The sequence below is a fragment of the Athene cunicularia genome (assembly GCF_003259725.1).
Source record: "Athene cunicularia isolate RWA chromosome 2 unlocalized genomic scaffold, athCun1 chr2_part1, whole genome shotgun sequence".
Lineage (NCBI taxonomy): Eukaryota > Metazoa > Chordata > Aves > Strigiformes > Strigidae > Athene > Athene cunicularia.
Window position 1 is genome coordinate 34,894,589 of NW_020799095.1, and position 11,143 is coordinate 34,905,731.

Genomic DNA, 11,143 nt, shown 5'->3' on the forward strand with positions numbered 1-11,143 from the left:
ATTTGATTTATTTATTAGTTTGAAAGTGAGAAGATTCTGGGAATTTGCTGTCAAGCCAAAAGACCACCTATTGTATTACCTGTTCTTCCAATTTGTATTAATGAAGCTGCAGAGAGAAAGAAAGTAGCAACTGAGTTAGTCTTTTATGAGTTATTTTCTCAGTTATTTATAAGTAAATAAAGTAATTACACAAAGTAATGGAGTCCTCCATATTCATATTCCCTCAGTAGTGGTTTAAGATCTAAGTGACTCCAGGTTGTCACCTAGGTCCTAGGACACAGTCCCATGTAAGAAGTGCCTAGGAAATGAAAGTGTCCTGGCACATGTGTGACAGGAGAAAGTGATGGAAAGGTTATTTCCTACCTTGTTTTCTCATGGCTGGTCACTGTAAAGAAACAGAGGGGTAAAATGTGAGTAAATACTCACCTCATGTACTTTATTGTCTATCATTTTGCCCATCGGGGAGTACAGTTTAAAGGTAAACTAGAACATTTATTTGAATAGTCCATCAGAGATGCTCTTTATGCAATGTCTGTATCAGTTGCTGATACTTTGCCATTCTGAAAGATGGTATTTTTCTATTATATTAGAAACTGTAGACCTCCTGCAGGCTGATGAAATACTTTTTATTAGTCCCCAAGGGCCTAGCTGCTCAATAAATTAAGAGCAGGAAATCCAAGACATGTTATCTCTTCTCTCTAACACTACCTGAATTAATTGGGAAATTGTTCTCTGTTGCATAACAGGTGCAAAACACAGCACATCCCGCTCCTTGCTCCTTCTGAGACAGCCATCTGAGGTGCCCTATTGCTTTCTGTGCAGCAGGTCTTCTGCATCAGATTTCAAAATTGAAATCTTGTCTGCTGTCTGTGAGCTTGGAGATCTCTACTGCTGACTGCAACGTGTTTGGCAATGGGTTGATGATGTATGTGTAGACTGTGGCATATTCAGAAATACCAAGAATAAAAAGTGCCAGAAAGTATAAAGTATTGCTCCTTATTGTTGTCATATATCTAAACAGGCAGTAAGGGATATAACTGAATTTCATTTTAACATATTGCTTGTCAAGGGTCAGTCCCTAGCTCACTCAAATCAAGACAAGTTTTACACTTACCTTGAATGAGATTGGGGGTAGGAGTGTAAATCTTAATAGGTGCATTTGATAATCTGAAACCCACATCTGCTCCCCAACTAGAAAACAGTGCCATATTGAACTCCCTCATACAAATGTAGCAATTAGCTGCTTGTTACTTGCATGCAGTAGCATTCTGGACATTAAGCCAGATGAAGTAGCTTTCACATCACGAATTTGGGAGTTCCTCCTCGAGTCAGACAAGTACTGGTAGCAGAGTATCAGGCTCACCGTTCTTTAAGCGCTTACAAATGGAGCAGTCAGGAGGTTTGCATTGCGTGGCAAGATACAAGGACAAGACTTTGAATCTTTCCCAAGCTGCAGTCCCTTTTTTTTAAAAAAAAAAATAAAAAAATTGTTTGTATTTGTGGAAAGTTTGCAGACAATTTTCCACTTGCTAAACACAGCTTCTTTCTTTGGATTCATGCAGAACTGAAGGTAGAGATCCGAGCTCAATTGTCAGATGCAAGCAGGGGAGGCAGTGGGTGGCCCTGCTCTTTGCTATGCCTCTGCAGTGAGCGCTGGCCTCCCCCCGCTGTTCTGATTTCTCTTTCCCTCTGCGTCCTGTGGTGCCTGCTAAGTAAGGCAGTTGCCACAATCAAAGCTAGAACCTCAGGACACAAAACCATCTCCAGGAAAAAACAACCTCTTCTGCACTAGACAGGCTGATTGAGGATGGCAGTGCACACAGGATAGCAGCAGCAGCCCTGACCTCCACATGGCTTAGCAAAACAATCAAAAATTGCATTGTTTTTCAACTGTGTATGAAAGCAATGATTAACTCGTCGTGTTTTAGCAAAAAGGGAAAAAAGAGAGAGTCTTGGCTTGTGCTGAGGATGTTCTCCACAGGAGATCATGGCAGGGTAGGAAAACACCCAAATCCTAAAGCCAAGTGGCTGCAGTGGTAACACTGAATTTCCATAGCTATGAACCAAACCTGCGGTCTACCGAGTCCAGCATCAGGTCTCCAGCAGTAAGCAATTTCAGCTCCATCGAAGAAAGGTACTTGAAGCACTGTAACAGAGAAAGGTGGGATAAGCCAACCCCATATAAAATGCCTCATCTTAATTCTTAATTTGGGACTGGTTTGACATCTGAAATGAGAATCCATCCGGTCTTTCAAAATAGTGTGTTTATGGGTTCACAAATGTTTAAGGACAGATGAGGGAGGTGGAAATAATATTATTTATTACAAGTTATTATATATAGTACATACAGCTCAAACAGGCAGTGCTTAAGACCGCCCAGGAGTGAGGCCAGATCACATCTTGGGACAAGCTGTTCTTCTTGGTGCCTGCCTTTGTAGTAGTGGGTGAAACAGCCTTACCTCTACTTCCAGCAAGACATTTCCACACCCATTCTCTTATTCCTTGAGACACTGTGCTCTGCGTGAAAACTAGTTCAAAGTCCAGCTCACACAGGACACAGTAAGAGAAAACCTGACATCTACATGATGCTCATAATTCATGGTGGACTGAAATTAAATTTCACTTTGCACAATCCATTCCTCAGAGCCAGTTCAGCATTGGCAGCTGCAAAGCCTGCTGAGTTTGAGAAGCAAAGTTTTTGCCACTTAACCTGTGCCTTAGAGCACCTTCATAAAGACCATTTTCATCTTCAGAACTGAAAACTTTCAGATGGTTAGATCCATTATGCCTTCTCTGCAGGTTTGCTTAGCAATCCTTTTTAAAAAGCAATTGTAAAAGGCAAACTAAAGATCTAATTCTGGCACTGAAAAGCACCTAGACACAGTAACTGCTGGACCATTACACTAATTGCAACTTAAATGTTTTAAAGAACAGCCAGATAAGTTTACCTCAGCTTTGCAAAGGTGTATTATTTAACAAACACACAGAGTACAGTCTTCTTTGCTATCTAGATAATGTGAAGGAGAAAACAAGTTTGACTCTTGGCTTTGGGGTTTTGAATGCTGGCTTTTTAATTTAATTTAAATCTTGTTTATTAAAATCTTCAGAGCTTATTCAGTAATTTTCCTTACTCCAGACAACTTACATTGCCATGTTGTTATGACTTACAGATCATACTGAACCACTTCAGATATACCATCTGAGGCGTAAGTGTATATGAGCAACAAAACCAGCACTACCTGATGTAGAAATGATATATAAACTTATAAAACTCATTCTGTAACATTTATTTTAATTTTTTATAATGCTAACCATAACACAGCACAGACGCATCTGAAAACTGGGACTCTAGTCAGAAAAACATGGGGTGGTTATTAAGCTTATTTTCATTGTCTTAATGAGTGTTTTTGACAGCATCAGGTATCTTCTTAAATGTGGACCCTTGCTAACTATAGCAGCTTATATGAAATACCAAAGCCAGTCATTCTAGATTGCTTATACTAGTCCTAAGAATTTATAAAATCAGTCTGTCACCATTGGACAGATTGGAAACTGGCTACTTGCAGGTCTCAAAATCTAACATGAAATTGAAACCCATTCTAAACCAGGCATGTTTCTTATGGAAGTCTGTATCAATCGGTCTTAGTCCTAAAGCATTTTTTCCTGACAATAGCTGGGAAGCAAAAGTATTTTCTGATAAAGTTTGCAGCTAATGGGAGAAATTGGAGGAGTTATAAATAACAGAGACAGCAGTCAGGACCATTTAGCACACCAGCTGCCATAATCAATATGAAATTAATACTTCCAGGAACACAGAATCCTGGATGTTTTCATTGTTTAAAATTATTTGCCTTGATTTAAAGGTATTCTGAGATGGATAATATACTGGTGCCTTTCATACTTCAGTGTTTAAATTACCCCCACTGTTTAAAAATCAGTGGTTTTATTTTAAAAAGTGCTTGTTACCTAGAAAAGTCCTAATGAATTTTTGGCTCTATGGAAATCGTCACCACAGAAATGCTGGAAGTACTTTGCTGGAGCAGAGAACTGCCACCATTCCTGCTCTCAGCTGAGATGACAAGTCTGTCCTGTCATTCAGAGAATGTGTTGGAAATGCTACATATGGTTAACTTGTAGAGCACCGGGACACAAGTATGGTAATACAGATAAAAGGCTAAAAATCAGGGTTGCACACAGCTTCCCTCATTCTTCTTTCTTTTTTTTTTTTTTTTTTTAAATGTGTAATTTTTCAAAAATTATAAAATATTTGCAAAATTCCAAAATATTTTTTCAAATGTGTTTACAATCAACCAGAAAAAAAGAACGAGGAGCAGTTGGGAAGACAGCAAACTGCAGAGCAGGAAACCAGAGCTCAGTATGTCTCTGTGCCACCCGCAAAACCAGGCATGGGCCCCTTCAAAATGTAATCCTGTTTGTGTCACTGTTTGCTATACTCCCTAACTGGATTAAAAAGAAAGACAAATCCAAATCCTCCAAGGGCTATCTTTGGAACATCCTCAGAGATTAATGACAGACTCACGAATAGGAAACTGTTTCTAAAACTCATTTGCGGTGTGCCTCTGGATTAGGAGGCTGAAGAATTCATAATAGTACTAGCAGAATAATGGATAAAAACTTCAAAACAAACTTTTCAGTTTAACATTCTTAATTTGGGGCTAGTGTGATACAAACAGTGTCTTTTTTGCCTGAAAGAAAAAGAGAATTTTCTAGGGTTAATTTATTTATTTATTTGTTACTTTGCAAGTGTTTGGGATTAATGAAGTGTGGATTTGTGAAGTGTGTGAAGACTGGCAATGCGCTTGTTACCTCTGGCTCCAAGGGAAGGACAATCTAGACTGACAGCAACTGCCTGGTATGTCTGAAATAGTGTAAAATGGGGAAAAATGAGCAGAACAAAGAATGCTTGAGATATTCTGTGTATTTGAGGCTGGAAGTATTCTGCATATTATGTGATATTCCAAACTTGAAATTGTCCAAGAATAATAATTTGAGTACTTCCAGCCTCAAATTTGCAAAGCTCACAAGTCATATCCCTTCAAAATCATAGTATTGGCTTTTAAAAAATACGGTATTAAAAAAGAAGGCAGAACAAAATAAACTTGTTAAATTTCTTATTGTTATTTTCCATCTTGTTCCTGAATATTTGGATGAAATTTTACTGTTCCTTACATATTATGAGGATTAGAAGTTTAATTTTTCCAAATGGTAATCTCAACATCCAGTTAATCCACAGATTAAGGAGCTGGCACCCTGTGACTTTTGCCAAGGCTACTGGAGCTGATTCCGTCTTAAGAGAAGTTGGTTTTATGTAAAGCACAACATCTTGAGTGCCTGAAATTTAACTCTGAAGAATTGTGATGGGTGTTTGTGGGAACTGTGAACATGGAGAATCTTCTGCACTAGCTAAGGCTGACTGAAAAATCATGTCAAGTAGAAGAAAAGTTAGGAAGTGATTTGGAGACCTGCTGGCCAGACAGATCCCATGTGCAGCTTTCGGTACAGAAATATATGTGCTCTGGCTACTGATCAAGAATGATTCCCTCTCCTTTTCACTCATACAAAATGCCATCTCTTGTTCCTGGCTTACATTTGTGCAGTGACCCCTTCAAAGAAAATAGAAAAGACACACTTGCTCAACACTAAGCATTCTTTTATCAGCTGATATGAAAAGACCTCTATTTGCTCCATTAATAAACATGGTTAAATGGCAGCACCTGGAGTGCAATGAACTCAAGAGACTGGATGCTAGATGCTATACAGGCATATATTATGTAGGAGCCTCCACACTGAACAGCTTCTGGGTTTAGGTCTTATTTTAATTCAGGGTGGAGAAAAAGTATAAATACTCTTACAGAAAGATTCTGCTATTTTTTTTTTTTAGTTAAAGGTCTTTTCTATGCTCCTGTAAGTACATACCAGAATAGCACAGATGATAACTAGATGTGTGTACCAAACATAGATGTGTACACCAAACATCAATTAAACTGCTTGATTTATCAATACATTGATGATACTTATACTTCATAAATTCACAGTCTTATTTATATAACAAAGTACATTTGTGGTTAGTAATGTTAACGGTGATATTTGTTTAATAGGTATTTTTCGTAATGACAAACTGATTACCTAAACCTTCAGGGGCTATAGAGAAATTCAGCTGTAAAGAAACACACAGGTTATATATTGCATCTTTTTGTTCACTTGGATTGTGCATAACATACGTGCTGATACTCCAGGATATAAATTATACTCTCTGTACAACTGAATCAAAAAAAAATTTTTAAAAAAAGGACGTTCCAAACCCGAAATCTTTAAGCAGTTAGTAAGGGAACAGCTGTATTAACAAGATGACCCACATGACCAGTATAACCACGTGACTGGTGTTTATTGCTTAATTTAGTTTCCTAATCCCACAATTTTCAAGGCAGCTTCATGACTCTGAGGGATCTGTTGTGCACACTCTGAAATGGCAGTACTACAACCCCAAATTTTTACCTGCACGTTTTCAAGATCGCCACTTTACATTACACCCAGGGGTGCAGAGAGCAGCAATCCACAAGTGTCCTGCCACTTTCTTACTAGTTCACATCACTACACTTAAGCAAAATCCTTTAAGGTTATTTTGGTGATCAGTGCGTTCCAAGGAAGGGATAAGTGTACTGTCTAAGTAACTGCTGACACTAGAAGCCATTTTGTACCATAGATCTCTGCAGTTATCACTTGGCCCCTGACCTTATCTCCTGTGTTTTTTAGAACAACTGTGGAAGGTTTTATATTCCAAATTTTATAATACCTCTTTTTCTGATATTTTAGGGTTTTTTAAAAAAGCATTTTTTTAAAAAAAATGAGTTTGAGACCTGAGTTCAAAGTGGATCTGACAGCTTTCTTAGATGGAAAACAATACCTGCAAAACCCTAAAACATTGCTATCTCAAATCCTGTGAAGTAGAAACAGCTGTGAAATTTTCAACACAATGTCTTGCATATGTTAATTTGTATTTTTTTTTCCCTACTGGTTATGACTCAATAAGTGTGATTTAGGCTTTCACCATTCAAAGGCAATATTTCTGTGCTAGATGTGCAGCTCCTGGGTCTAATGACAGGGGCTGATACAGAGGTAGTTCAGTCAAAAACTGTCAGTTTTCTAAATCACTCCTACTTTCTATCAATTCCTGCTTTTTGATTACAATAACCCCCACCTGTGCTTACTGGCCTGTTGAGACTATGGAGATAGTTTTTGAGTGAGAATTTTCAAAAATCTTTTGCTTGCATTTTCAGTTAGATTCATTAATTACCACTAAGCTTTTTAATAATGTTTCTGTTTGTCAAATGTTCTGTATTTCACATGCAGTTAAAAAAGTCTGAACTCCACATTCTGCAAATTTAAAGTAATGCAAACATTTCTCCTTTAGGAATTGGGTTAGGTCACAGGACGTGAAAGAGCTGTTAAATAGTCACAACTTTTCATTTGCACTGATCTGGGCTGGATGTGAAAAGTTTTGTATCCTATTAACAATCTCCTGAGCTAACCAGCCCCTTAAATGTGATTACAAGGATCATGCATCTAAGACCTTCAAAAGGGGTTACACAGCTCTTTTGATCAACTAAAGAAAATACCTGGCAAAGCTTAGGGCTGCTTCAGAGAAATCTATGTATTCAATAAATAGCTTTTGGACATACTTGATAATTCATTATAGTAGATGGTATTTATGATCAAAGGAATAATAAGCTAGCTGTAGACAAACTCTGCAGTGGTTTTCCTAGAGGATATTTACTCAGGTGTTGCAGGAAGTATTGTTTCTCTGTAATAAACACCAGAAGGGGAGGAGTTCCTCATATTTGCTACAGGCTGTGCTCAGTTAAGCAGCCAGAGAGGTCAAAAGGCAGTTCCCCAGAGAGGTAAGTTTTTTTAATTCTTGTAGTGGTGGTCTCTCTTCTGCTAGTTAAACATGCTTGTTTATGTTCTTTAATTATCATTTATATATCTGCTGATCTTTCTGTGTGTCACTTGTTATTGGCATATGTACATAATTAGCCATCAAAACACTTCCCCAGGGGTAGAATAGTATTAAAAGCTCAATTATAAAGAAAAGAAAATAGATTAAAAGAAGGAACGTGTGCCTTAGGTCCCAAAAGCCCTCCATGGCAGAGCAATGCCCAGGATTCAGAGCCTAGAAGCAGGAAGACCCCCTTTTGTAGGGGGGTCCTGAGTGTCCAGCACAGCAGGTTCCTGACTTTGTTGTAAAGATTTTCACAATACAGGAAATATTTTATTACATAAATTAGTCTTAATTTGGTGCCTTAATCACAAGAGGATTTCTGTTCTTTTTGTCATTAGAAGCTTCTGGGAATGTAAACCTCTGAGTTTTATCAGTTCTGAAGTAGAAGAGGTCCATTCTACTTATGTGTGCTTCTGGTCCATTATATTACAATGTAGAGTAAGGCTTGTTCTATAAGCGATTGTCTAGTGTGATCTAATGTTGAAGATGAGCTGAAAGGGTATCTGTTCATACTGCTTTCACATTTCTCACATAGTAAGTTAAAAATAGTTTTCAGACTTATGCCCACAATATTTCTAATGAAGTTAAAAACTAAGCTGAAAGGTGAGGAGAGGGCCTGAAACCAATCTAATTTCACTCTATTAAAAAGATAGTGTAGTATAGATGCTGTCTCATGGCATTAAGCACAACTGAACCTCATATCAGGTACAGCTGAAGACAATCACACTTAATATATGTCTAGATATTGTCAATACATAATACTTGTCCTTAATAATTTCAAATTTATTTTGGGGGAGAGGGAGCATATACCCATATTCACTCTGGAACTTTGAAATCTCATCTGGAAGGCTTCCTACAGAAAAGCAAAGCCATCAGTTGTTGGGAAAAAGAGGGGCAAAAGCCAAGGCATGTAGACATGGGGAAAGAAGAACAACATGAAGGACTGAAAATAGAGGGAAAGGAGAAGTGTGGCTAGGCTGCATGGCACTGAGTGTCACTGCATCACTTCATGCCTAAGTTTTCTAGCACAATCGGTGTCTATTTGACACATAGATTGTCATTCGCTAAGGAATGAAATGTCCTGTTTGTTTGAACAGTGTCTACCTTTACAGGCCTTAGAGGTTGGTTGTGACTGCTGGTTTAAACTAGGATCCTTTCTGCAGCAACAGTCTGTCATTACTTACACATCATTCACAATCATCTAAATGAAACAGATACTAATTTGGGGCAGTTTCACAGACCAATTCACCTGAATAATTAATTCATGCAGAAGACCAAAGTGTGTACAACACTCCAAATGGACTTGTTTAGTTGAGTCATGTTATGGATTTTTGCCTTTGAGGACCCGTTGACAGAAGAGGGAATGCTCACAGGGAATTTCAGGCCTTCAGAGCTAAGGCACAGAGACTTTGGCACATGGATACTAAGAAGCAGACAAGGTGAGCAGCAGTGGTTTTTCTTTAAGACAGTGCTGCTAGGAGTGGAAGGAGACATATGAACCAATTACTGAAATTACTGTCTCTCCTGGCTTAGATTGTCTTTAAACACTTTTCAGTTCCTTGCTCCAGCTCTACCTGGGAGGAGAGGTATAAGTGTCTACCATCCCTTTTTGTACCTGTGTTTCCATGAGAGGCTTCTAAACATTTTTCATGTGAACTCTGGTCAAGCTTCTGCATCATCATCGGATTAGACTGTCGTGCTTGTGCATGTGACCTGCCATCCAGCCAGATACACAGCCTAAAGGCAGTGGGTGCAGCCTAAAGGCAGTGGGTGCTAGGCACTTGTAAGCACAACTAAAATCAATGAGAACTTTGCTCAGGGAGAGGGAAGCTTTGCACAGTAGTGATTTAAACCTAAAAGATATGGATGCTTTTACAACCCAGGCCCTATTCTGCTAGTGCTTCCAGCCCCAATTAGTAAAATGGGATTATAAAACTAGGAGGCTCATTTTTATTTTTATAGGGTCTCAAGCAGGGGAGGAGGAACGGCTATAGAGGGACAGAGCAGCCAGCAATGAAAGAAGTTGGATTCGATGATCCCAAGGGTCTTTTCCAACCTTAATGAATCTGTGATTCTGTTAAGTTAATAAAGGCTATATGGCACCTTAAACTTTCCTTCATAAATTTCTATGTGTATAATGCTTCACACAGCCTAAAAATGTTAACAGTTTTTATACTGTAAAGTAGTGCTTTGAAGGGATTAAGGGTAACTCTTGTCCTTACAAATGTCTGTTTGATGGCTGTATGGCTTTGGGGTTTAAGAATATAGAAGTTTCTACTGATGATTTTCCCACAGCGAGGAATTTTATAAGGCTTCTTGTCCATGTGCTTTCTTTAATATATGGGATGGAATAAGCAGACTTTCCCATTGTGGATGTACTCACATGGAAATGCCATCCATGATCTACCTGGTGTCTACTCTGCTTTTGTGAAAGACGTAGAACAACATAAACTCTGGAAGAACTCCCCTACTGTCAGACCTCTCTGAAAACATAAATCAGGTTCAAATGTTCTTAGAAAAATGGAAGAAGACAAACTCAATGCGACAGCAGAGGTCTCAGATAGAGGCACACATCCCCAGTGCTGATTAAGTTTGGCTCCTTCTTTGCAGTGGATGTGGCACGGTCCTCCAAAGAGAACCTAAGATCAAAGCCTGGCTAGTATATCACACAGGATCTGTACTGATAAAAAACCACCATTTCCCAACCTCCGAGTACTTTGTCTTCCATCTTCACCCTATTATCATGTATTATATGTATGTTGTGCTGCTGCCGTGTGGTCACCTCTCTGCAAGGGGCAAAAACGTGAGCTCTGTGCACACACCGGATCTCACTTATTTTTAGCGGCCCAGGTAAGTCCCTTATTCGGTTTCGGCCGGGCGGCGTGGCCGTCGGCAGCCCGAGGACGCCATTGCCAGCTCTCCTCTCCCAGGCCCGCAGCCCCCCGGGACGCTCCGCGGCCGACAGGTGCGGTGTAATCCTACCCCGCGCCCCAATCTCGGGTGGGCCCGGCCCGGCGGCCGTGGCCCCGCTCTGGACGCGGTCGGCCCGGGATTCCAGGTTGGTTGTGGCCCCTCCGGGCCGGGGCGGCTCGGCTGCTCGCTCCGCAGCCGCCCGTCTCCCCG

At 39.6% G+C, this 11,143-nt stretch overlaps 1 protein-coding gene across 6 annotated transcripts in view; it reads left to right on the forward strand.

Annotated features, from left to right (window-relative positions):
- Nucleotides 1-4,668: 4,668 nt before the first annotated feature.
- MYO3A (myosin IIIA) overlaps nt 4,669-11,143 on the forward strand; it is a 135,428-nt gene continuing 128,953 nt past the window's right edge. The window contains exon 1 of one of the 6 annotated variants that reach the window (XM_026841630.1): nt 4,669-4,873. The gene's annotated coding sequence lies outside the window, so the exon portion shown is untranslated. Of the gene's footprint in view, nt 4,874-7,615; nt 7,920-10,058; nt 10,065-10,902; nt 11,079-11,143 lie in introns of those variants that run through there. The other 5 variants (XM_026841626.1, XM_026841633.1, XM_026841628.1 and 2 more) reach the window with 5 other exon arrangements.